This window comes from Ambystoma mexicanum, chromosome 10 (genome assembly GCF_040938575.1).
Source record: "Ambystoma mexicanum isolate Mex_15411 chromosome 10, UKY_AmexF1_1, whole genome shotgun sequence".
NCBI lineage: Eukaryota > Metazoa > Chordata > Amphibia > Caudata > Ambystomatidae > Ambystoma > Ambystoma mexicanum.
The window spans coordinates 1145317064-1145341295 of NC_090932.1; the positions used below are offsets into that span (position 1 = coordinate 1145317064).

At 45.9% G+C, this 24232-nt stretch overlaps 1 protein-coding gene across 1 annotated transcript in view; it reads left to right on the forward strand.

Moving 5' to 3' along the window:
- FAM178B (family with sequence similarity 178 member B) overlaps window positions 1–24232 on the forward strand; it is a 1611694-nt gene that overhangs the window by 610921 nt on the left and 976541 nt on the right. The window lies entirely within an intron of this gene.

Here is a 24232-nt window from a genome sequence, read left to right on the forward strand (position 1 = left end):
AGATGTCGAGACAATCAAGCCTCAAGAAAAAGGGGAGGTTACTCATCGTCGTCGAAGGACAAACAATCAAAAGACCAGCAATGACGAGTTTCAGAACATCCTGGGAGGCAGGGTGTCTCACTGTGTCGACGAGTGGGGAAAGATAACCTCAGACCGGTGGTTATTGGTCACTGTGAAGTTCGGTCATTCCTTACAATTCAAAAGCAAGCCGTTGCACATTCCACCAGTGTTTTCGGCTCAACTCCACCTGAAAATTCTAAAACAGGAAGTAGTACTTATGCTACAAAAAGGGGCTATAGAATTGGTACCTGTGTCTCAGAGAGGTCAAGGAGTGTACTCCCGATACGTCGTCGTGAAAAAACCCAACGGAAAGTGGCGTCCCATTCTCGACCTTCGAGACCTCAACAAAACATTAAAAAATCTGAAATTCAAAATGCTCACACTTCAGGAAGTGTTCCGGTCGATTCAACAGGGGGATTTTCTGGCGTTGTTGGATCTCCAGGATGCGTATTTTCATATACCAATGCGTCGGCGACACAGAAAGTTCCTAAGGTTTGTAGTCGGGCGGACCCACTACCAGTTCACAGTGCTCCCATTCGGATTAAAATCACTTCCCAGGACGTTCACAAAGTGCCTAGCCCCGGTAGCAGCATGGTTAAGAAAACAGGGTCATCATGTTTACCCTTATCTGGACGATTGGTTAGTGAGGGGGTCGTCCCCTATGAAAACGCAAGCAAGTCTAGAGGCCACCATGCAACTTCTGCGACGACTAGGATTTGCGGTGAACTTCGAAAAGTCCTCATTAACTCCCTCAAGGAGCTTAGTGTTTCTGGGTGCAGAGTTCGAAACTCAATCAGGATTGGTGAAACCATCTGTGGAGAGGATTCACAGGCTCAATCGGCTGGCAAAACAGTGGGTAGTCAACACCAGAGTGTCGGTAAGGAGATATATGTCGATATTGGGAGCCATGGCTTCGTGTATCCCCTTGGTGAACAACTGTCGCTTCTTCATGAGGTCAATTCAAGAATTCCTGGCAGACCGATGGGCCCAGAGCCAAGGTCTTTGGTCGGACAAACTGACCGTCAACAATGAGCTCCTACGAGCACTTCGATGGTGGCAAGTCTTCGAAAACCTATCCAGAGGGGTCCCCCTGCAGGAACCGGAGTTTCACATGATGATAGTGACGGATGCGTCTCTGACGGGATGCGGAGCGCATCTGGGCTCTCTTGCAACGCAAGACCGGTGGTCGTCGGAGGAGTCAGCCCTTCACATCAATGTGCTGGAGTTAAGGGCAGTACGTTGGGCTTTGAAAGCTTTTCTGCCGCACTAAAAGGATCAGTGGTGAGAATACTGACAGACAACACGACAACAATGTTTTACTTGAGAAAACAAGGAGGTACTCGCTCCAGGACTCTTTCCACCGAAGCTCAGGAAGTATGGCAGTGGGCGCTACAACAAAATATAACTATAGTAGCCCACCATCTTCCGGGAGTAAAAAACGTACACGCGGATTCTCTCAGCAGAGAAATGGATCAGATACACGAATGGGAATTGAACGAGGATCAGTTGTCGGAGATTTTCAAAAAGTGGGGACAGCCCTCTCTGGATCTCTTTGCAATGAGAGAGAACAAGAAGTGCGAACAGTACGCCAGCAGATGGCTGTAGCTCGATTCGCTGGGGGAATCGTTCTCCTTCCCGTGGACGGACAAGTTTCTATACGCCTTTCCCCCGTTTCCACTCATACGACGGACCCTGCAATGGAGTCACAGATACCAATGTCGAGTGACCTTAGTGGCTCCTTATTGGCCGAGGCAGGTGTGGTTCTCTGACCTGCTACAGCTATCAATAGCACGGCCAGTAAGGTTTCAGAAGGTTCCGAACCTCCTGACCCGGGACAAGGGAACAGTGTGGCATCACGATCCGGACAGTCTCAACCTGACAGCATGGCTCCTGACTTCTCAGAGTTTGGTATCCAAGCTATTTCATCGGATTGCCGTCGAATTTTACAAGCCGCGCGGGCTCCGTCCATGAACACTTCGTATGCATGCAAGTGGAGGAGATTCTGCATGTGGTGTAAAGATCAACCAGGGCTAGAGCCCCTGAATATAACTCCGGAACAGCTTCTTCCATATTTGCTGCATTTAGCAGAGAGTGGGTTATCTTTTTCATCGATAAAGGTTCACCTGGTAGCCATTTCAAGATTCACGCGAAGAAGGCATTCGTCACCATTGTTTAGTGATAGGCTGATAAAGCACTTCATGAAAGGCTTATTTTGCACATTTCCACCAATTAAAAAGTTTCCTCCGAACTGGAGTCTTAACTTAGGGAACTAATGAAAGCTCCCTTTGAACCTATGGCTTCCTCATCTATGAAATTCTTATCCTGGAAGTTGGCTTTTTTGGTGGCTACCACTTCAGCACGACGACTCTCGGAGATACAAGCACTAGTCAGTGATCCGCCATACTTGAGATTTTTTAAAGACAAGGTGGTGCTGGCGACCAACCCTCATTTCATACCGAAAATTTCTACTGTCTTCGTAAACATTCGTCGATTGTACTACTTACATTCTTCGCGACTCCATCATCGGTCGCTGTAAAAGCTCTCCATACATTGGATGTGAAGTTTTACCTTCATTGTACTCAGCAATTTAGAAATACGAGACAGCTGTTTATGGCTTATGGGCCATCGGCAAAAGGAAAGGCGATCTCAAAACAAGGACTGGCTCGATGGGTCTCGTCGACGATTGCCTTTTATCACTCAAAGGCGGGGAAGCCGCTGGAAAGGTGTCCGAGAGCCCATTCCACGAGATCAACTGCATCTTCGGCGGCATTGTGGGCCGGGATACCGCTGGGAGATACCTGCCAGGCGGCATCCTGGTCGGTACCACATACATTTACCTGCCATTATTGCCTAGAATGCCAACATGCAGACGATGTACAGATGGGACGAGCAGTCCTACGTCATCTGTTTCAGTGAGGTAAGCCCTATTCAAGGCAATGTCCTGTAATCAATATATATATATATATATATATATATATATATATATATATAGGTGTTGTTGTTGTTTTTTGAACCAACGTGTAAGCCACTGAATTTTTTCATTTCAAAAATAACAAAAAAAGTATATATGATGAGATGATATTGGTTTGAATTCACACCACCAAATCGAGAGTACTGCTATGCAATCTATTCTAAGCATGTGAATCCATGAAAGATCCAATGCTGGAGAAGGGAATAGTTTCTTACCTGTAACTCAATTTCTCCAGCATTGGTATCTTTCATGGATTCACATGCGCCCGCCTGCCACCCCTACATGCAGACAATATATACCCCATCCTACTTTGGGGGGTTAAAATCTGAAGGGAGCTGCGGGGGCGGGGCATTTATAACGCTACGTCCTATTGGGGCATGCGTAAGCGGGCCAAAACGACGTAGATAGGACACAGAAGTGTCGACATTTTTCCTATGGGAAACGTCTTTATAAACGTACCGAGGGTTCCCAGCCTGACGACGGGGAATATTCTAAGCATGTGAATCCATGAAAGATACCAATGCTGGAGAAATGGAGTAACAGGTAAGAAACTATTCACTTCCCGCCGTTACGATTGTACTCTTCTTTAAGAAGCCTTCAATCTACATAGATGGAACAACAGTTTCTAGGCGTAACACACAACAAAGCAGATCTGAGATTGCTCGGTATATAGCGAAAGGCAAAACTGAATAAAAATGGAAGAATTACAGTTAACAAAATATTCTTGTTTCTATGAGTACAAAAATCGAAAATGTTTCTAAAGGTTTTACCGGCTCCCGACCAAACCAGCTCAAGACAGCCACATACAGCCCTTGGCAAAACAGGGCTTTGCAAAAGGGCGCGCGCGCAATGGTGCGTGCACCAGGATACTAGTAGGATGCTGGGTAGTGTAGAAGTGGCTTAGCCACTTAGAACATTTTTCAATGGAAAACAACAAAATCACCTAAAATAAAAACAAAAACACACTATAGGTGAAATGGGCTTTTAGCAGCAAACAGTCCAGTAAACAGTATTTCCAAGTATGTACCGTTTTATTGTCAGCGAAGGCACTTCTCAGATCCCAAGCAGTATAGGACAGCCACAGACAGCCGTTGGCAAAGCAGGGCTTTGCAAAACGGCGCGCACGCAATGGCACGTGCACCAGGATACTAGTAGGATGCTGGGTAGTATAGGAGTGGCTTAGCCACTTGGAAAAATGTTAAATGAAAAACAACAAAATCTCTGTTTTTTTGTCAGCGAAGGCACTTATTTAATTGTATTTATTTATTTGTGTATTAATAAAGTGCCAAACGCCCTCAGGCATGAAGGCGGTAGACAAAAACATACAGGTAACAAAACATGGGTGCACAGGCACATCATAAAATAAATAAAAAAATAAAAGAAACAGAAAAGGACAAGATAACCCAGAAACAAAGGGGCAACAGATACTTAACAGGCAAGATAATGATGGAAATAGTGTGGGGCCCAGAACTACACATCATCCCATCTGTTATTACAGGGGTTTGCTAATGGCACAAATCATTTCTAGACATAATGGTAGGAACACATGTACTGTAAAGATAAGGTTATACTCCAATGCACAGGTAAACTGATGGAAAAAGAAAAGCCGTCTCCCGCAGTGGTATGCTCACATGGTTGAAGCGAGGCAGAGCAGAAATCAACCGAGGCTATTCACTCAAGGCTGATTGGGACATATCAGTTCATAACAATGTTCAGCTTAGAGTGCGGTGGCAGATGACTCATATTAGCTATTCTGTGCAAGAACAAAGGTAAACTACTGTAGCCACAGCCTACGACAACACACTCTGTGTTGTCTAAGCTGCACCAGTTCTCAATCTTGGTCCTCCGAAGTACCCTAAAGTCCTGCGGTCTAATGCAATTTGGCGCCACCTTCAAATTGACCCAGGCTAAAATCTTGTTTTTCAAAGCCTCCCTCGATTCGAACTTGCCCGGTTTCTTAAAATTAGTTAGTACAATATTACAGGGGTCCAGCACAACATTCCTGAGATTGGGGTCAGTGATTTTAGCCATAGATGATTTCTTAAGACGTGGGTTCTTGTACAGTTTGGAAGTTTGTAGGGCGGCAGGCTTGGTGGAGTGGGGGATACCTCTGTTGGACCTTCCACCATAGAACGGGGAGCAGAAGCAACTGCTTTCTCTTGCTAAGCCAAAACCAGCTGGATAGGGTCGATAGCAACTGTTTGACATTCCTGATGCAACCTATGATTGCAAGGTGAAGTTTGAGAAGACTTATCAGTACTGTTGAGACTTGTTTTTAGAGGCTTTTGCAGAGATTAAAGTGTTGGCACTCGTAGAGTGTGACCAACAAAGGTCACCCAGGTCTGTAGGTCCTCAAAATTTGAACAGGCCGCTAAATCCTGAAGCAGCTGGTCTTTGTAGGGCGACCAGTTATTGGGTGCCTTATGGGTACCCCGCACCCCATTGGGAATTCCTTGTGTCCTGAATCCCATATGCTTCCCCAATGTTGGTTGCAGGGTTGTGGCTGTCTGGGCAGGTACTAAATAAAGTGTTTCCCCACCAAGTTCTGCCAAGTTCTTCTCAGATTCCAAACAGTACAGGACAGCCACAGACAGCCCTTGGCAAAACAGGGCTTTGCAAAACGGAGTGCGCGCAATGGCGCGTGCACCAGGATACTGGGTAGTGTAGGAGTGGCTTAGCCACTTAGAAACATTTTCGATGGAAAACAACAAAATCACTCTTTTTTTGTCAGCAAAGGCACTTCTCAGATACCAAACAGTACAGGACAGCCACAGACAGCGCTTGGCAAAACAGGGCTTTGGAAAACGGCACGCCATTTAGTGGACATGAGTTCGGGACCTTTGCAAAACATATGGGTTTCGCCCATCCGAAAATCACACCCGATTGCCACAAGCCAATGGGATGGCTGAGAGGTTCATGGCCTTGATTAAGAAAACGCTACAAAGGGCCTGCATTGAGGGCGCTGACCCCCACCAAGCGCTCTGTCGACTGCTGCGAGACTACAGCAAAACGCCCCACGAGGCCACCAATAAGACACCTGCGGAGCTGATGATGAAGTATCAAGTTTGCACCCGCATTGTGAGACACCTGCTGAGCCAAGCCGAAGCAGACCACAAGGTCATCAGAAGAGACACCGAGCGGAAGGAAAGAGCTTGAGTGGAGACAGACGAAAGGAGAGGAGCCTGACCAAAAGAATTCCATGTAGGAGATGAGGTGCTGGTTCAGCAGGCCACAGCCAGAACACAGACTCTCGGTTTGCCTCGAACCCCCTACAGGTCACCGCTATCAAGGGGACCATGGTGACCACTGTGAACTGTGAGAAAGAGGTAACACGGAGCAGTTTGTTGTTTAAACATGTTGTTAAGAGAGAGGAAGAAAGACCCCCACATCCAGATCCAGAATCTCGTGAATACAGGGAAGATCTGTGGATTCCCCCCAGACCAGTGCGTCACCACTTGGCAGAGCCGACTGACAGTCCTGCGGCGGGATTAAGTGGCGACCCCATCACCCGTCCGCAACAAACCATCAGGAAGCCACTTCGCCTCATTGAAGAATGTTGAAGGGAAGCAAGGACATTTGTCCGGGGGTGATGTTAGCATGCATATGTCTCTTACGACAGAGACCGGTTCACGTTTACAGGGTCACGTGGGCCATGACGTGTGAGGAGGGAGGAGACCCAGGGGAGGAAGAGAGTTTAGTATCCTGTTACACATTAATAAAGTCAGACGTATATCCTCCGCCCTGGTGTTCGACCTTATTTCTGCAGGTCGCAAGGCCGTAACAGCCTGCCCCGCTCCCCACAAACCCCATCGCCGACCCCCTCCCATGCGTAATACAAACCTCCAAACACATGCACCTGCTGTTAAAGGGAATGTTCAGTGCAGTGCACTGAAGTGCAAGTTTCAACTGCTTCCTACACTTTTATTTTAAAACAAAACAATACCGGAATGGATTCTTTTTCAAATAAAGTATAGGAACCGTAATACGTAATAATGAAAAGTAGAGGAGTACCGCTCCTATCCGCTTCTGCCCACTTCAACCACTGTTCCTTGGTAAGTAAAGTGCACTGCACTGATAGTCTGTAACGATGCATACTTTCATCAAGTTTTTGCTCCTTTTGGAATGTGTAATAATTGACTTGTAGGCCGAAACACAGTGTCCAGCTCCTTACGATTACTGCATATCAAAGCAAATATTATTCCTTCATCATCACATAAAATACAACTGCAAAGCCGCAGTCCACCAGACTATGCAGGAATTGGAAAACACTATGAACACGCCAGTACTACTGTGGGCAAACCTTTATGCAGACTTATAAATTCTGAAAAACGGGCCAGAGGTTGCACAAACACCATTGTGCGGTCGGCAACCACTTACCATGAAGCGGCAACCAAGGACCTGATTGAAGATTACACCACCATGCTTTTTTGCGCACTGTGCCATTTCTCAATATGTTACCGCAGCCGGTCCACGTTTTGGGGATAAGCAGGCCGAATGAGCATCAATTTAAATTAAATTAAATAAATACATGATGTCTCGCATCATGGACAAATGTGCATGGATGGATAACCCATGCATGGGTCTCTGCCATTCCTGCGCCCTATCAGAATGAGCAATAAAATCCAGGCCAAATTGTCGCTGCAATTGGAAATACATAACAGGGGCCACAATATGCACCACGCCTTAACTGGCCCGTTGGCCTAATTAATACCCTTCTTAATCTCACATTCGGAATTTACAATTTACACCCTGCCACTTCCCAATTAATCCGGTAGACAGACTGATCACACTCTGTGAGCTGCCAGCCTGTCCCTTCATGCTCCCCAATTCTCCCACAATAATGTTTAATTGATTACTAATGCCATATCTCGCTCGCCCCTTGGGTCACCTAAAATATGCAATACCTCGCACACTCTTATCATGCAGCATATTATATTTCGCTGGATCAGGATGCATACAAGTGATCAGGATGCATACACGTAAATTCAAGTCTGGCTTGAGCAAGAGTTTCTGGGGGGATAAATGACATTATACCCCCTGCTTAAAATTGTGGGGGGGATTTGACCCCCCTGGTCCTCCATTTCCTACGCCCATGGTGGAGGAAGGGCTACACAAACTGTTGGCTGAAGATATTATTGAGCCCGCAAGGGCACCCACCCCATGGGTATTTCTGATTGTTCTAGTGCCCCAACGAGATTCGCAGGACATCAGGATCTGTGTAGACATGCGCCGGACCAATGAAGCCATATTGAGAGAACGCCATCAAGCACCACGAATTACCGACATGGTCTATCTACTAAATGGTGTCACTGTATTTTCAAAACTGTACCTAGGTAAAGGTTACCATCACCTTGAGCTGAGCGAGGAGACCAGATATATAACCACTTTGTTACTCATCTGGGACTCTACCAATACAAATGTCTCCGTTTTGGGGTTTCCTCAGCTGCAGAACTTTTCCAAGTGGAAATACACATTAGTATCCGGTGAGAGCGCAATCAGAATGAAAGAGCCATTCTGATTTGCCCTCGCCGAGTCGTTACCAGGCCGGGAATCCCTCCGTCGGGATTCCACAGCCTTTGTCCCCGGCGGGGGGCGTGGCAGCCCCTCAGCCAATGAGGAGGCTCGAAGCAGGGCCATCCCGCTCCGAACCTTCCCAAGGCTGAGAGGCTACCTTCGCCCCCCACCGGGAACAGAGGTAAGGCTTTTTTTTCCTTCCCTCCCTCCTCCCACCTCCCTGCCCACCCCACTTACCTTCTATGCCGTGGTCCCCGGCGGGGGACGATGAAAGCCTCCAGCCGTGTGAAGACTCGGAGCGGGGCCCTCCCTGCTTCGAGCCTCCACACGGCTGGAGACTTCCATCATCCCCCGCCGGGGACCCAGGTACGTTTTTTTTTCTTCTTTTTTTTTCCCCTTTCCCCTCTCTTCCGCCCTTCCAACCCCACTTACCTTCTTTTTTTTTCGGGAGTCGACGCGCTGGAAACGCTTCTGTTTCCAGCACGTCCGCTCCCGATGGCCGCCAGTGAAAGGGAAAACGGACTCTGTTTTCCCTTTCCATGGCGGCCATTTTCTTTGACGTCTTTTTTTTTTCTTCCCGAAACACTGCAGCGTTCGGGGAAAAAAAAAGCTTTTCCAGTCACGCACTGGCTGGGGTACTAATAGCTATATGCCCCTCGCGGCGGGGGTATTACTGACTATGGTAATGCCCCCGGGTCTTCGTTAAGGCCCTCGCTTTGCTCGGGGCCTATAACTATGGGCCCCGGGGCATTACCTGAGTCGGTAATGCCCCTGCCGCCTGGGGCATATTGCTTAAATATCATCAAACACATTCCCAACTGTTTAAATTACAGTGACGATATGTTGGTGTTTGGAAAAGATCAGGAAGAACATGACAACACACTGACAAGAGTATGCATGGCCCTGGAAGAAGTCCACATTACACTAAAAAGAGATAAATGCTAATTTAGGAAGCAGATGCTTTGGTTTTCTGGTCACGTATTTTCAGCCCAAGGCATGACCCCAGACCATGAGAAAGTGACCGCTCTCACAGAAACAGACCCAGTCACCAACGTATCAGATTTATGGTCCTTCTTACGACTTGCCAGCTATTGTACCTGGTACATCCAGGATTTTGCATCCTTGAGTGAGCCGCTGAGAGCCCTGACAAAACAACAAGCAACATCTGAGTGGTCGGAAGTGTGTTAACAAGCATTCAAAATAATTCTACAATGCATAGCTAACACCAAAAACATAGCATACTTCAATACCGCAAGGGAGACAGAGCTGGTCGTAGATGCCAGCCCTGTAGGCCTGGGTGCCATACTCGCTCAAATTGATCCTGCTGACGGTGGGAAGCGTCACATTGTCTCATATGCAAGAAGAAGCCTCTCGAGAACTAAGCAAGCCTACTCTTAGGCTGAAAAAGAAGGACTAGCCGTAGTATAGGCCTGCGAACACTTTCATTTATTCCTCTATGCGAAACCATTCACTGTGGTTACCGACCATCAGGCCCTGCTGTTCATGTATGGGAACCCTCAAGCAAAAATGCCCCCCAGAATGATGGGGTCTGAGGCACCAAGACTACAGCTTCTGCCTCATTCATTGCCCTGGGAAAGAGGACAATCCAGCCGATTTCCTGTCTCGACATCCGCGCAAGAACTCTATTTCAACACCCTTGACAGCGGATGAATATATACATTACATCATACAAGCAGCTACACCGAAAGGAGTTGACCTAACACACATTACACAAGAAACAGAAAATGATCAGGCCATCCAGATCATCTTCAAATGCATCGAATCAGGTCGCTGGAAGCAAGCTAAGCAGATGGAAGAATGCGCCAGCCTAGACACACAACAAGACATCGGAAGTCTAACGGCAGTGAGGCAAGAGCTGGCCAGGTCAGAAGAGGGGCTGCTACTCAAGGGAACCAAGATTGTCATTACCTGGACCAATGTTCCCTCTAAGCTGTGCGCATGTGCGCTTGCCCATCTTCCTTCTGGGTGCCGCTCAGAAGAATTTTAGGAGCGCACAAAGACACTTCCCACCTATTCAAAAAGAGATAATAAGGGACAAGCCACGGCAGCTACGTAATATTTGCTTTCTCTCAAAATGAAGATAAATTATACTAACTATTCTTGATATTCTGGTCTAACCTATTTACATTGCCCTACTATACAAGCTTGAATACAGAAAAGGTAGCAGGCGCCCCTCTCTAGAAAGAACATGGCATGATAACCTGTGGGCGGGACAAAGACTGATATGCAAATGGATATTCCTCTGTTGTGAAAAGTACAGTGAGCAAAAAGCGATGGCTGCAAACTCTCAAAGTGGGGAAAAAAACACAGAACAGGTTATCATGCCATGTTCTTTCTAGAGAGGGGAGCCTGCTACCTTTTCTGTATTTTTGCAATGAACTTGGGGTTGGTCACCCTAAGTTACCCGAGGGGTTACTAGCAGGGTTTGTATACGATTTTATTCCGCACTTGGAATCAAAAGATTTTTCAGAGAGTTAGAAAGTAGTTGGCTTTGCTAGTAGGGATATTTCACGCTTATTAAAATATGTTCTTTCCCCTTAAAATTCCTCTTGAGATCAGCAGTAATATTATTCGAGTTTCTACCAATGCCACTGCTCTACCGGTCCTTGATTCAAAAAGATATCAGTGGAACTTTGTGTGTAGAAGCAGGGGTAGATTCCTATATGTTCATGGCTTCCTGTTTTTGTTGGGCACATTGCCCTGTTTTTAGGGAGTGAAATGGATGGTGTATATCCCTCATAGCTGTAAGGCCGGTTTTGAGTAAATGTTGTCACAACTCACAGACCAACATAATGTGGACTGTGAGCAGAGGCCCAGGAATTCTGATCATCATATTCTGTGGAGCAGTTATTCTGATGCAATTATCGTCCTTACACAAATTATGAGAGGCATTTTTTCTCCTGGCCCTTGAATTACTCCATTAAAGTTGCACATTAACTCTTATTGGCATGTTTTCTGACACATTCCTTTCAGTTACAATTATTCAATTTGCAAACATTGCATCATTTCTGAATTTTTGACAGCCACATCAGTGATTAGCGATACTTGGTTTTTGTCATAAACATGAATTGTTTCCCAATGACATTAAGAACTTTCTGTATTGTTACTGAGCAGTGCTGAAAAATGAATAGCCACGGCTAAACCTTTTGTTTATCCTGGGCATGCAAAGCTTTTTTTGTGCATACACATTTTTCTCTCTCCGCAGGAGTAATTTTGTTAGGTACTATGGCATAGCTTGAAGTCTTGGACAGGTTGATGAGCTCTCCTTATAATCACATAAAATATTTTTTATTTAGCTTACATTTTCAGAAAAAGAGTAGTAAGATGCTCCTTTTACACTGATTTATAAAGCATTGCAGTGGTTGGGAAGGGGAAATTGCCTTCCAAACTCTTCAGAGATGGTATTTCATTAACTAATCATGCTAAAAAAGTGGCTTACATCGTTATTCATTTGCACACAGGGAAAAGAATGCGCGCGCAAAGAAAAATCATTTCCGCACTTAGAGAAAAATAATTAGAGGGAACATTGCCCTGAACACTTCAAAGGAAGGTTCTAGAGCTCGCGCATGAATGGCATTGTGCAATCGTATCCACTAAGAGAATGCTACAGCAGAAGGTATGGTTTGCGCAGCTGGACACGCAGGTGGAAATGCTCTTCAAGCAGTGTCCCACATATGCAGTTGTCGGGCCCCATATACGACCTGAACACTTGCACATGATGGAATTACCAGAGAAAGCGTGGAATGAGACAGCAATTGACTTCTTTGGACCCACTGAGGAAGGATAATACATATGATGGATGAAAATTCTTGTTTCCCAGATCTGCAGCAGGTAAACTCCACGGCTGCATAGCCATACCCTACCGGCATGGGACAGAATGCTCACCAGGTATGGAATACCGAGGGTAGTCAAATCGGACAATGGACACCCATTCATGGGGCAAGACTTCAAAACCTTTGCAGAATACATGGGGTCCACACACAGACGAGTCACGCCCTTGTGTCCACAGGCCAATGGAACTGTCGAAAGGTTTGTGAGCAACATTAAAAGAAACGTTCAGATTGCATGCCTGACAGGGGAATCTGTCAAAAAGGTGGGGTCCTGGGAGTTTCTCTCTACCGGCCTATATCCCAGGTTAGAGTCTAAACCAGAGTCTTTAGCTCATCATCCTTTCACAGAAGAGAAATGTCCACTACATATCAGTCTTTCTCCTGCCCAAGGGCAGTCCAGCACCTAAATGCCAGGCAATTCTCTTCTGAACAAGAGTACCAACAGCAACCCTAGACACGTGTTTCGGCCTGGTTGGACCTCGTCAGTGAGGTGGAGCGGTGCCTCTCTAAGAACAGTGAGCAGGGGTTCCACGTCTGGATTACCCTAGTAACTTAGGTGTCCTACGTAAAGCCTGCTCCTGCATCAAGTGAGTAGGGAGTGATGTCATGGGCAAGGGTGGGGGGTGGAGGGAGTAACTGGAAAGGGGAGTCCAGTTTGGAAAGGGAGGACAGCAAATAAAGTCACGTATCCCTACTCTCTAGTCTCTGCTCTGTATGACCTGGGGGCCGTGTGTGTTAACACTGGTAGGCGTATGCTAACTCCTGGAGGGGCACTTAACCCCCGTAACTCTGAGTGCCGCTCTGACCCAGAAGCTAATTTGATGCATTCCGCCGCTCCCTTAAGTGGTGTGAAGGCGAGGCATATATGGCTCACGATTACACCTTACGTAGCTGTGCGATTGCACTACCGCATGTGGTGTAAAACATCGAAAATTAGCTGTACACGCTGCATCCTCTGCACACCGTTATCAGAGGCATTTTACAAAGCATTTTAACGTGCTCTGGGAAGTGACTCCCTTGGTCACTTGCTTGCTCTAATGCAAGAGATGTTCCAGTTAAAAGAACTAAAAGACACAAGCTATTTCATGGCACACTTGGCGAGCATGCAGATAGCTGCCACGCGCAATATTGATCCCAGTAACATAAGGTAATATAACATAAGCAGGGCATCCTATAAGTAAGCCTTTTAGTTGCAGCTTGAATTATGCTTAAGGAACAGTCTTCCCAATGTGTGCTAGCAAAGACATGCGGCATTGTGATGCCAGAACTGAACTGTAAGGAGTTTGTTTCAGTTGAGTAGTGATGTTATTTTCAAGTTCTACGTGTGTAAGGATGTCACAGCTAGATTGAAATTGAACATTATGTACACGTTTTAATAAAGATATTGCCATAACCAAGTATTGTTATGCAGTTTAAGGAGATCTCAAGTTTTACAACATATAGTAGGTGTGAAATACTTAAGCATTCTTGGGTTTTAGGCTCAAAACCGACAAAAAAGGCATGTTCAAAAATGTGTTTGTTGCCTTGATTGTTTGCACAGATAGTTTGTGAGCACTGAGGGTGGCGTGATGCAGAGCTAAGGGCAGCATGGGCATATATTGTGACAGAATGCAGGTTTGGATTTGGGGACTAGCATGAAAGGGGGCAGCACAGCCCTATACAGTGGCAATCCTGGCATGAAAGGGGGCAGATCGCCTGATCTGATTTGGACATACCCTGCTTGAAAACAGGGCAATGCTGACCTACATTGTTGAGACAGGCCTCAGGGTTTTTCTTTGGGACAGCCAGCATCAACGCGTGTTGCAAAATGCGCATGTGCACTGTTGCTTACCTGTTATCTATAAGTTGTCCTGTAGAACCAAGTATACATCTATGGATGGTTACCCAATCGACATACTTGCTGCAAAATGCACGATTTCTACCCATTATTTTTTTAACTTTCTAAGAGGAAGAGCTGCCCACAACTGTAATAGGTTAGTTCAGACATGCTGTTACACCTTTGCACCTTGTAAAATTCATTAGCTGCACTGCTGTAGACTTCATTGGTATTGCCGGGGTGGGGCATGGCTGGTTAGGTCGTGCTACGTTCTTTGACCACACTTTGGCAGAACCCGATTCCCTCATAAAGAACAGGACTTTCCTCATAGTTTCTATCACAGCCCTACCTACACACACGCGGGCCACGCTAGCTACTCCCATGATGTTGTAAGAACTTCCTGTGCATTCTGGGAAAAGTAACGTGAACACTGAAGTTATGTTACGTCAGGAATACGTATTTTGAATGGAAAATGTGACATGAAGATGAAGAGGCAACGTGAGCTCCACGTGCACCACTGCGATTACTGTTTTGTGTGGTGTGCATCTCCTTTGATGATGTTTTTGCTGGGTTGTTATTGCTGGTTGTTATTGCTGGGTTTTCCCTGGCACTCCTTTATCTTGGCACGTTGCCCATGCCATCGCACCACCCCTCGTATTGCCAACGGCCGTTTACTGGTTTTTGACTGATGTTATTGTATTCGAGTTCAGGCACCCACACAGTTGCTGTTACTGAAATGTGCAGTGTGGCTGCACAGTAAACAATGAGATTCGTTTACACTGTGGAAGAGTACAAGTCAGAAAATCACCCTGGCAAAATACAGCAAGTGGAGAGACCATTTAGTTACCGATTCTTAACAGGTTTCTGGAACAATAAAGGTATGCTTTTATACGGCCTCCTTATTTGCGCTATAAAAACTTCAAAGGGCGCTAGAATGTATGCACCACAGATGCGCACATCCGATGCCCTATTTCACTGTGCAATTCTGATGCTGTTTCTCCCATTGCACAGGATTGGGCAAGGCAGAGCGTGGAAAGGGGCACTTCTGCGCATTTCAAAACACATTCTGAATTCAGAAATGTGTACGCTTTGTAAAACGCAAAAAAACAAAAGCATTCCCTGCACTCAGGGGTGCCAGGCACCCGAGCACTAGTGTACATGATTGTGCTGTGCGTGGGGCCTGGCTGTCTGGCCAGCATTCCCTCTATCTAACAAAGCGCTAGAAACGGGAGCAATGTGTCAAGGGGAGATGCAGACTACTTTTAACCTAAAAGGGTTTTGCCAGAGCCAGTTCTGCCCCAGAGATGGGTTGTGGGAGTTGGGAGGGCCCTGTCATTGTCACCTCTCCATGTGTCTGTTTACAAGTAGGTAGCCCCATACCTGCCGTGCTAAATGCTTGCAGTGACTTTTCTCTTCTGGGACTGCAGAACCCAGAACTCCTTGCGGCTGCGGAGGAGAGAACGTACAACCCACCAACGAGAGAGCCCGCAGATAACAGCACGGCAGTGGAGTGGTGCACGCTGCAGACTGGCGAACAGGAAGCTCCAGACGACGCAGAAAATAACTTTAATTTTGACTATTTTGATTGTGGGCCGTCATTCCAAAACTATGGTGGACCCACGTTTGATAAGGGGGATGGGGTTAATAGCAGAGACATCGCTCGGGGGTGCGGGGGTAGGCGGGGGGCTGATGCAGCTATAGCACTGGATCTTTTGGCTGTAGCCCCCGATAGAAGCTCAGAGGCTGCAACCAAAAGGCTATTTAGCCCCGAGAAGAGCAGTACGGCAGGGTTTCATGCAGGCCCGACTCCTCTTCAACTTGTACATCAATGATCTGCAAGCTGAACTCGCTGGCTTTCGTGATGTTCAAAGGGCAGTAGGACGTCCATACCTACTTCCACTCTATGCGAGCAACGCTGTCCTGTTAGCTCGTCCCTCGAAGGCCCTCCACACTCTCGTCAACAAATTCACTGAATTCATGGGCAGGAGAGACCTATCAATGTATAGTACGAAGTCCATAGTGATGGTGCTGGGGGAAAGGAAACTGTTGACTATGGTCATATGGTGCAAAAAACAAATGATTGAGTGGTTACTGTGGTGAGGTGGAGTAAGGAGCTGGACAAAGGGGTGGCATTTTTATACAAAGCTTTATTAAGATTTGAGGCAGATAACCTACCGCTCCCTGTCTCTAAAGGGTTGTCCCTACCTAAAACAATAACAACTCTGGTGCTGGTCATCGGGATGTTTACTCAAATGAAAAGTATCCATCCTCTGTCCAACACCTACTCTTAACCTACCACTAATCTACAACAAGGGTTCAGTATACAAGTAAATATAATACCAGTAGAATGACTCTCTTCTCCTGGTCGATTGGCTCAGTATTTATCTCTTTTCCAGCAATCCTATGCTTTAGCTTCTGGTTCAACAAAGGAAGTGTGGTCAGGCGAATGACTCCCTTCTCCTGACCTATCTTTCACAGCCGTCATCCTTTAGCAATAGTCCTCAAAAGTCTCTTTACTTCTTCCTAAGGGCTTCTGAACGCTTGCTTTACAGTTCCAGCAATTCTTCCCAGTCTTATGATGTTATGAAGATTACCTCCAGACAGCTTTTTTTGTCTAATTTTGTTTTTAATCCTCTTTGTATTTCTAATTTGATGAGGGAAACTCCTGATACACTCTTTATTGTTGAATCTTGATATATCACTAATATGACAGAGAGATTACTCCCAGGGTTCTCTTGGCTCTTAGTTTCTTGGTTATTACTATTGTGATGAGGAAGATTACCTCTTAGCTTCTCTTGACTCTTGGTTCTCTGTGTATCACTACTGTGACAAGGGAGATTACTTCCAAGCTTCTCTTGACTCTTGGTTATGTGGGTATCGCATTTGTGACAAGTGAGATTACTCCTGAGCTTCTCTGGACTCTTGGTTCTCTGGGTATCACTTTTGTGATGAGGGATATTACTCCCGAGCTTCTCTGTACTCTTGGGTCTTTGGGACTCACTAATGTGATGAGGGAGATTACTCCAGAGGTTCTCTTGACTCTCGCTTCTCTGAGTTTCACTACTGTGATAAGGGAGATTATTCCTGAGCTTCTGTTGATTCTTGTTTCACTGGGTATGGCTACTGTGACAAGGGAGATTACTCCCAAGCTTCTCTTGACTTTGGATTCTCTGGGTGTCACTACTGTGATGAGGACGTTTACCCCCAAGCTTCTCTTGACTTCAGATTCTCTGGGTGTCACTATTGTGAATGGGGTATTTACTACCGATTTTCACTATACTCTGGATTCTTTAGTTGTCACTACTGCGACAAGTGAGTTTACTCACGAGTTTCGCAGGACTCTGGAGCTGGCCCAAACCCCTACCGGGTCTCCGCTGTTCCCGGGACCTGTAGTATGTCAGGACTGCATTGCTAGTTTCTTCCTGCGTTGCTAGGCTGAGTGAAGTAGCTTCAGCATCTCCTGCTTTCTTCACTCCCAGCCCTACAGATAAGGGGTGTATCGGCCACTTTTACTCCCTAAAAATAGGCAACTACTCCAACACAAAAAAATAGGGAGTAAAAATACTCCCAAGAAAAAATGTGAAACAGACATATAGGACCTTGTGTCCCTGCTTTCACCCAAACAGTTTGATGGATAGGTTTGGACCAGTAGTGCATGTAGTACCAGAAGAAGAACCTAATATTCTTAACCTTCTATCTTTTAATGTGCATGAATAACAAGGTGCAAAGAAACATTTATTACAAAAACACATTTCTGTTTTCCAGTTAAAATATGTTTACTCACTTATAAAATAATGCCATTAGGAAAGGAACTTACATTTTTACTCTCCCAAAAATAATTTTACTCCCAACTTAAAAAAATAGGGAGTAAAATACTCCCACTTCAAAATCTTATCTGCAGCACTGTTCACTCCACCCCGCGCTTCATCCTTGCGGCTATGGGGTGTCTTGGACCAGAGGGCTCCAGTGCAGTTACATGACCACAGGTTCCACCTCCTCGTGGACACTCCACTGCTGGTTTCTCTCTGTCTCTCGCTTGGTCAGGAACTTGACTTCCAATGTCATGCTCTGCTGACCATTCCTCGACATCTCCACCACTGGGTTATCAGCGTCCTTGCAGCTTCACGTTCCCAGGTTCGAGCTTCCCAGGCTGGGCTGGCTTCACGCCGGCTGCCCTCCCTTCTTCCTAGTCCTTTTTCAGTCTTTATTTCCTGAGGCTGGATCCTCTCCAGCGTAAAGTCCCAGTCCTCTTTGTTGTTGTTGACATGAGCTTTAGGCCTCATTGAGCCCAACTCTTCTCAGTACTATGGTCAGTTGTTGACATGATCATTATGCCTCCTTGAGGCCAACTCTTCTCAGTACTATGATCAGTGATTGGTATGATCTTTATGCCTCCTTGGGACCAACTCTTCTCAGTACTATATCACGGCAGTCGGTATTACTCTGCAGGTATCTTTGATTCTCCTTCGTCTGGGTCATATTGATTCATAGATCAATGATGGAGAGAAGCCTTGCCTTAACAGACAGTAGTGTTTTCAGGAATGTTTGACAAGGGCTTGGTCCCAAGGGAAAGGGGGTCAGCAAGTTCCCTAACAGAACAGGAGTTCCTATCCCTATGATGGGAGTCTCTCCCTCTGAGGATTTCGCTTTACACAACCCAGAGGTGGACTATTGGGTAGAGGTCTCACTGGAACAAGGTACCAGACAGGGATGTCCACTTTCAACATTACTTTTTGGGATTGCTCTTGAGCCTCTGGCAGAATGAATTAAAGGGGATGGGAGTATTCAAGGAGTTCACTTTGTGGGAACGGATCAAAAACTGGTTATTTGCTGATGATATTTGTTAGGCAGAATTATATGCAGTACCCTTTGGGAACACCACACACAATTAAGACTGCAAGTGACAGTACAAATTCACCTTTGGTACAAGCCTGTACTAAACAGTTAAAGTGGTAGCGATGGCTGAGCAGTCAGACTTATCTCAAGAGTAAGTGAGCAGTATCAGATAATTACACAAAGGACAGCAATTACTATGATTCAGGCAAACACTGACTCAAGGTTTTCAAGTAAAAGAATATACATTTATTTTACTCTTCAGTTGTATAACATTACGCTATTATAAGTAGTTTAAAAATCGCACTCTTAATACACCACACCACTTCCCTTAAATTCCAGACAAGTTAAGCTCACAAAATGAAGTGGGAGCAAAATGGCACTCCAGCAATTTAAAAGGGAGCGAAAGACAAAGTAAATAGAAATTGAACCACACCAACAGGTAAGTACTCAGGGCAATAGAGCAAGAGGAACTACAGTGATAGAATCAGGTAGAAAAGGCTTAGCGCCAAAGTCAATGGGTCAAAAGTCTTTTGCTCAAGATCACACGGTTCAGGGTAGTTTGCGGTAAAGTTCGTGCCACGGATTCCAGACAAGGTTGGTTGGTAGAAAAGTTAGTTCAAAGAGAAGAGAAGGACAAGTCCTCGGATTGGAGAAAGATTTCAAACACTTTCACCGTGGCTGAACGAAACAAACAACCGGATTTGCACAGTACCTTAAAACGGAGAAGCTGTAGTTGAGGCGGACGTTCTTGGTAGTTCCTGCAGGCTCAAGGTTCCTGAAGCGACTGTCGGACTGACAAGAAGTAGGAAGACTGGAGGGTCCTGCACTACCCAGGGAAGAAACCAGCAGCAGAGCAAAGCAATGAATAAAAGGTGCGCTCCTTAAAACCCAAGCAGGGTCCGACCTTCCTGGCTATCCGGCCCACTGTAGCTCTGTACAGCAAATTCGACCAGAGGAGGGGTACTGGCTTGCAGTTTGGGCAAACTGGTTGGCCCCACCAGCTCAAGGGAAGACGTTTCCTGGAGGATCTTCTCTGTCGTCGGATTCTGAAGATTTGGACCTGCAGCAGGGCTTCACCGGGCGGTTCAGTCGTTGTAGGGGTCCTCTTCCATCAGCTCCTTGTTGGTTTTTTCGTTCCAGTGGTGACTCTGCCTTTCCAGTCCCAGAGACCTGCTTTTTATGCAGTTTTCCCCCATTCATACAGCCTGGCTGTCAATCACACAGCAGGGTGGCTGTCCTGGCAAGGACAGTCCCCCAGCCAATCAAACAGGAGTGCGACTTGGGTTACAAAGGGAACCCATGGCAGGGGTCCTAAGACCCCTCCCTCACATCCTGCCTACCCAGACTTTCATGCGCCTTAAGGAGGGCTTCTGTGCAGAAGCCTGTGAAAAGACGCCAAACAAAGGAGTCAACCCCGGTTTGGCGTGCAGAGTAAAACACGAGAAAGACTTTAACAAAAAGAAATGGCGAATAAACCCAGCCTGAGCCAAAATAAAATGTATTTGTTCAAGCGGGTTTATGTTCGAGGCTAATATTATAGCCTAAAACAATACCATAGTTATATAGGGTAAATGAAGTTGAAAAATTAGGGTAGTTACCACTGCCACCAGCCAAGACTTGATGTAAAGGGAGCGAAACAGTGCTCCAAGAAGAACAGACAAAAAGGGATAGGAATTAACCCTTTTCAATACCCATGTAAGATGGGTTGTACTGGGTCTGTGATTTAAAGAGACTGCATAAAGTTAATGGCAACTTTACATGTTTCTGGGAGACAGTAGTCAGTCCCAGAAAAACAGAGTCAGTGGGAAGTCTAAAAGACAACCCTGTGCCACTACACTGAAGATGCTGTGTAACACACATAAAAATGATGCTCATGGAGTAAGTGAGACTCCAGAGCCCGAGATCACACGAATGGTAAACACACACACAGCAAAACACATGTAAGAGTGGGAAAAAGGCTCACACTCTTACCAGGTGAAAACAGTAAACCCTAGAAATCCAGCAAAGCTGCTGAGGGACTCATTAGGTAAGGGAAATCAGCCATTTATGAGAATTCTCCCTAACAATATATTGTTGGTGCTGCAGACCTGGGGGTCTCTTTGCCAACATTGATGGAGAAAATTGACCGTTTTGGGTGACTCTGTGGCAGCCACGTCATTTGGGGGTCACCAGGAGTCACAACTGCGATCCTGGGCTCCACAGTTGCAACCCCTGGGACTCCCTTGCGACCCAACTTAAAAAGACATCTTTATTATTATTTTTTTTGTAAGATTCTTTTTTGGCCCAAAAATAAATGGGTGCTCCTGGTGTAGTGGCCCCTCCCGTGGTGGCCGGGGGCCGAGCCACACCAGGTCTAGTGAGTCCCTGGCCCAGTCCTCACCCATCAGAGGGATGGCTGGGCCGGGGAGGCACTCAGTAAGGGTTGGAGCTGATCGTGACTTGTGGCACATGTCACATGCCACGTTCAGCTCCAACCCCTTCTCCCTCGGCTTCCTTTTAGCTCAGGACGGACCGAAGTTGCAAGAAAAAGGTAAGATGATGTGTGTTTTGCATGTGTGTGTCAGATGTATGTATGTGAATGGTGGGTGAATGAGAAGTTATGTGATGTGTGTTTTTGAATGTTCTGGGTGGGTGAGTGTGTGCCTGTGTGAACAATGCAATGAGTGGATGTAGGAGAATGTGTGAGTGACTGATGGGTGAATGAAAAGTGATGTGAGTTTTTGAATGTTCTGGGTGGATAGGTGTGTGTCTGTGCGCAGAGAATGCAATGAGTGGATGTAAGAGAATGTGTTCGTGACTGGTGGGTAAATGAAAAGTGATGTGTGTTTTTGAATGTTCTGGGTGGTTGTGTGTGTGCCTGTGTAGACAATGTAATGAGTAGATGTAAGAGAAGGTGTGAGTGACTGGTGGGTCAATGGGAAGTGATATGTGTTTTTGAGTGTTCTGGGTGGGTGGGTGTGTGCCTGTGTAGAGAATGCAATGAGTGGATGTAAGAGAAGGTGTGAGTGACTGGTGGGTGAATGGGAAGTGATGTGTGCTTTTGAATGATCTGGGTGGGTGGGTGCGTGTGTGCCTGTGTAGAGCATGTAATGAGTGGATGCAAGAGAAAGCGTGAGTGACTGGTGGGTGAATGAGAAGTGATTTGATGTGTGTTTTTGAATGTGTGTGTGTGTGTGTGTGTGTGTGTGTGTGTGTGTGTGTGTGTGTGTGTGTGTGTGTGATTGGTGGGTGAATGAGTATGAATGTTATGGCGTGTTTTTGAATGTTCTGGGGGGGTGGGTGATTGTGTGCCTGTGTAGAGAATGCAATGAGTGGATGTAATAGAAGGTGTGAGTGACTGGTGGGTGAATGAGAAGTGGTGTGATGTATGTTTGTGAATGTTCTGGGTGGGTGGGTGTCTGTGTAGAGAATGCAATGATTGGATGGGTGTGGGCCTGTGTAGATAATGCAATGAGTGGCTGTAAGAGAATGTGTGCGTGTTTGACTGGTGGGTGAATGAGTATGAATGTTATGGTGTGTTTTTGAATGTTCTGGGTGGGTGGGTGTGTGCGGTGCATGTGTAGAAAATGCAATGCGTGGAGGTAAGAAAAGGTGTATGATTGAGTGACTGGTGGGTGAATGATTATGAATGTGATGGCGTGTTTTTGAATGTTCTGGCTGGGTGGGTGTGTGCCTGTGTAGAGAATGCAATGAGTGCATGCAAGAGAATGTGTAAGTGAGTGACTTGTGGGTGAATGAGCATACATGTGGTAGCGTGTTTGAATGTTCTGGATGGGGTTTGGTGGGTGCCTGTGTGGTGAATCCAGTGTGAGCGAGTGCGTGAGGAGATGTATGGGTGAGTGACCGGTGGGTGAAAGGGGATCCATGTGTTTGTAATGCCCTGGGAGATTGGGGATCACTGGAGCATTTTTGTCACAGCCTTTAATGACTTAGCATGTTTTACAGGTATTTTTGGGCAAAGGCAAGTTCATGTGTGCCATTCCCTGGCTAGACTGGCATTTTGGTGCAGTCATTCTAGCCATTGCTTACTGTGGCATGACATGTATTACTCTGCATCTTTAAAACAGCGAGCATGATAAGTAGTGTTACCTCGCTAGACTGATGTTTTGGCGCAGCGGCCTACATATTCTTCACTGTAGCATGACCTTTTATTAACTGAGCATCTATGATGAATCAAGCAAGATAAGTGTTCTTAGGGGTCTAGACTGGCTTACATTGGAACCAGTTTGGACAGGTTTTCCTATTGCGACATGTCACTTTTAATGGCCAAACCAACTGGAGTATGTACTTAAATAGGAGTACTGGCATATATTGGCAGAGCCAGTTTTGTGCCCAGTGCAAGTAATGATACTATAGAAAAATGTCTTAAAGCGAACTTAAGTATGGTCCTATATGGGAATAATATCATATGTTGGTGGACCAAGCATGGACATGTATGGGCACAGCAAGCACACAAATGTTTATTATGCTGGCATATATTGCAGGGACCGCCATGATAATGCATTTGGAAATGCCCTGTGCACTTTTGATGACTTGCATCTATTGTACTTTTTTCATGATTTACCCTACACCCTACAAACCCAATGGTTGGCCTTTTACCCACATTGTTGGCCTTTTACCCACATTTTCCCAGAAAATGTGCTTTGTAATGCACCATGTTAACCCATTATTCATAACATTTACTCTCGGGAGGGAGAAGAATCCTCCTGGAGCCCCCATCCATTTTCGTTAGTTCAGGCTCCCGTGCTATGCTCAGTCGCAATCACATACTTGGGGCAAATATTTACATCCTCCAAAAAAGTGAATTTCCCAAGTGACGATAGCCTGAATAGAAAGTAACCACAACTCAAAACGGATCAAGCAAGTGGGGGGTATCCAAGGCGAGACTAAGGACCGTTTCCCAAAAATTCCCTCAAAGTTTCGCCATTGCATCTTCTGCCAGTGCAGAATTACCTCTGCCCCTATGCCAGCACCTGTATGACTTAAGCTTTGTAAACTTTAAAAGGGGCAGGTATGATAATCTTCCGTACCTCTTATTCAACCTTTTCGCTTGTATGGTCAGCATTTTAAGTTTAGATTTAAAAAATGATCTCTGATCCACCGAACTAGAGGTGTTCGAAATTAAAATACCCAAGTAAACAAATTTGTTAACTACTTAAAGCTATTCATCTGCAAATTACCATT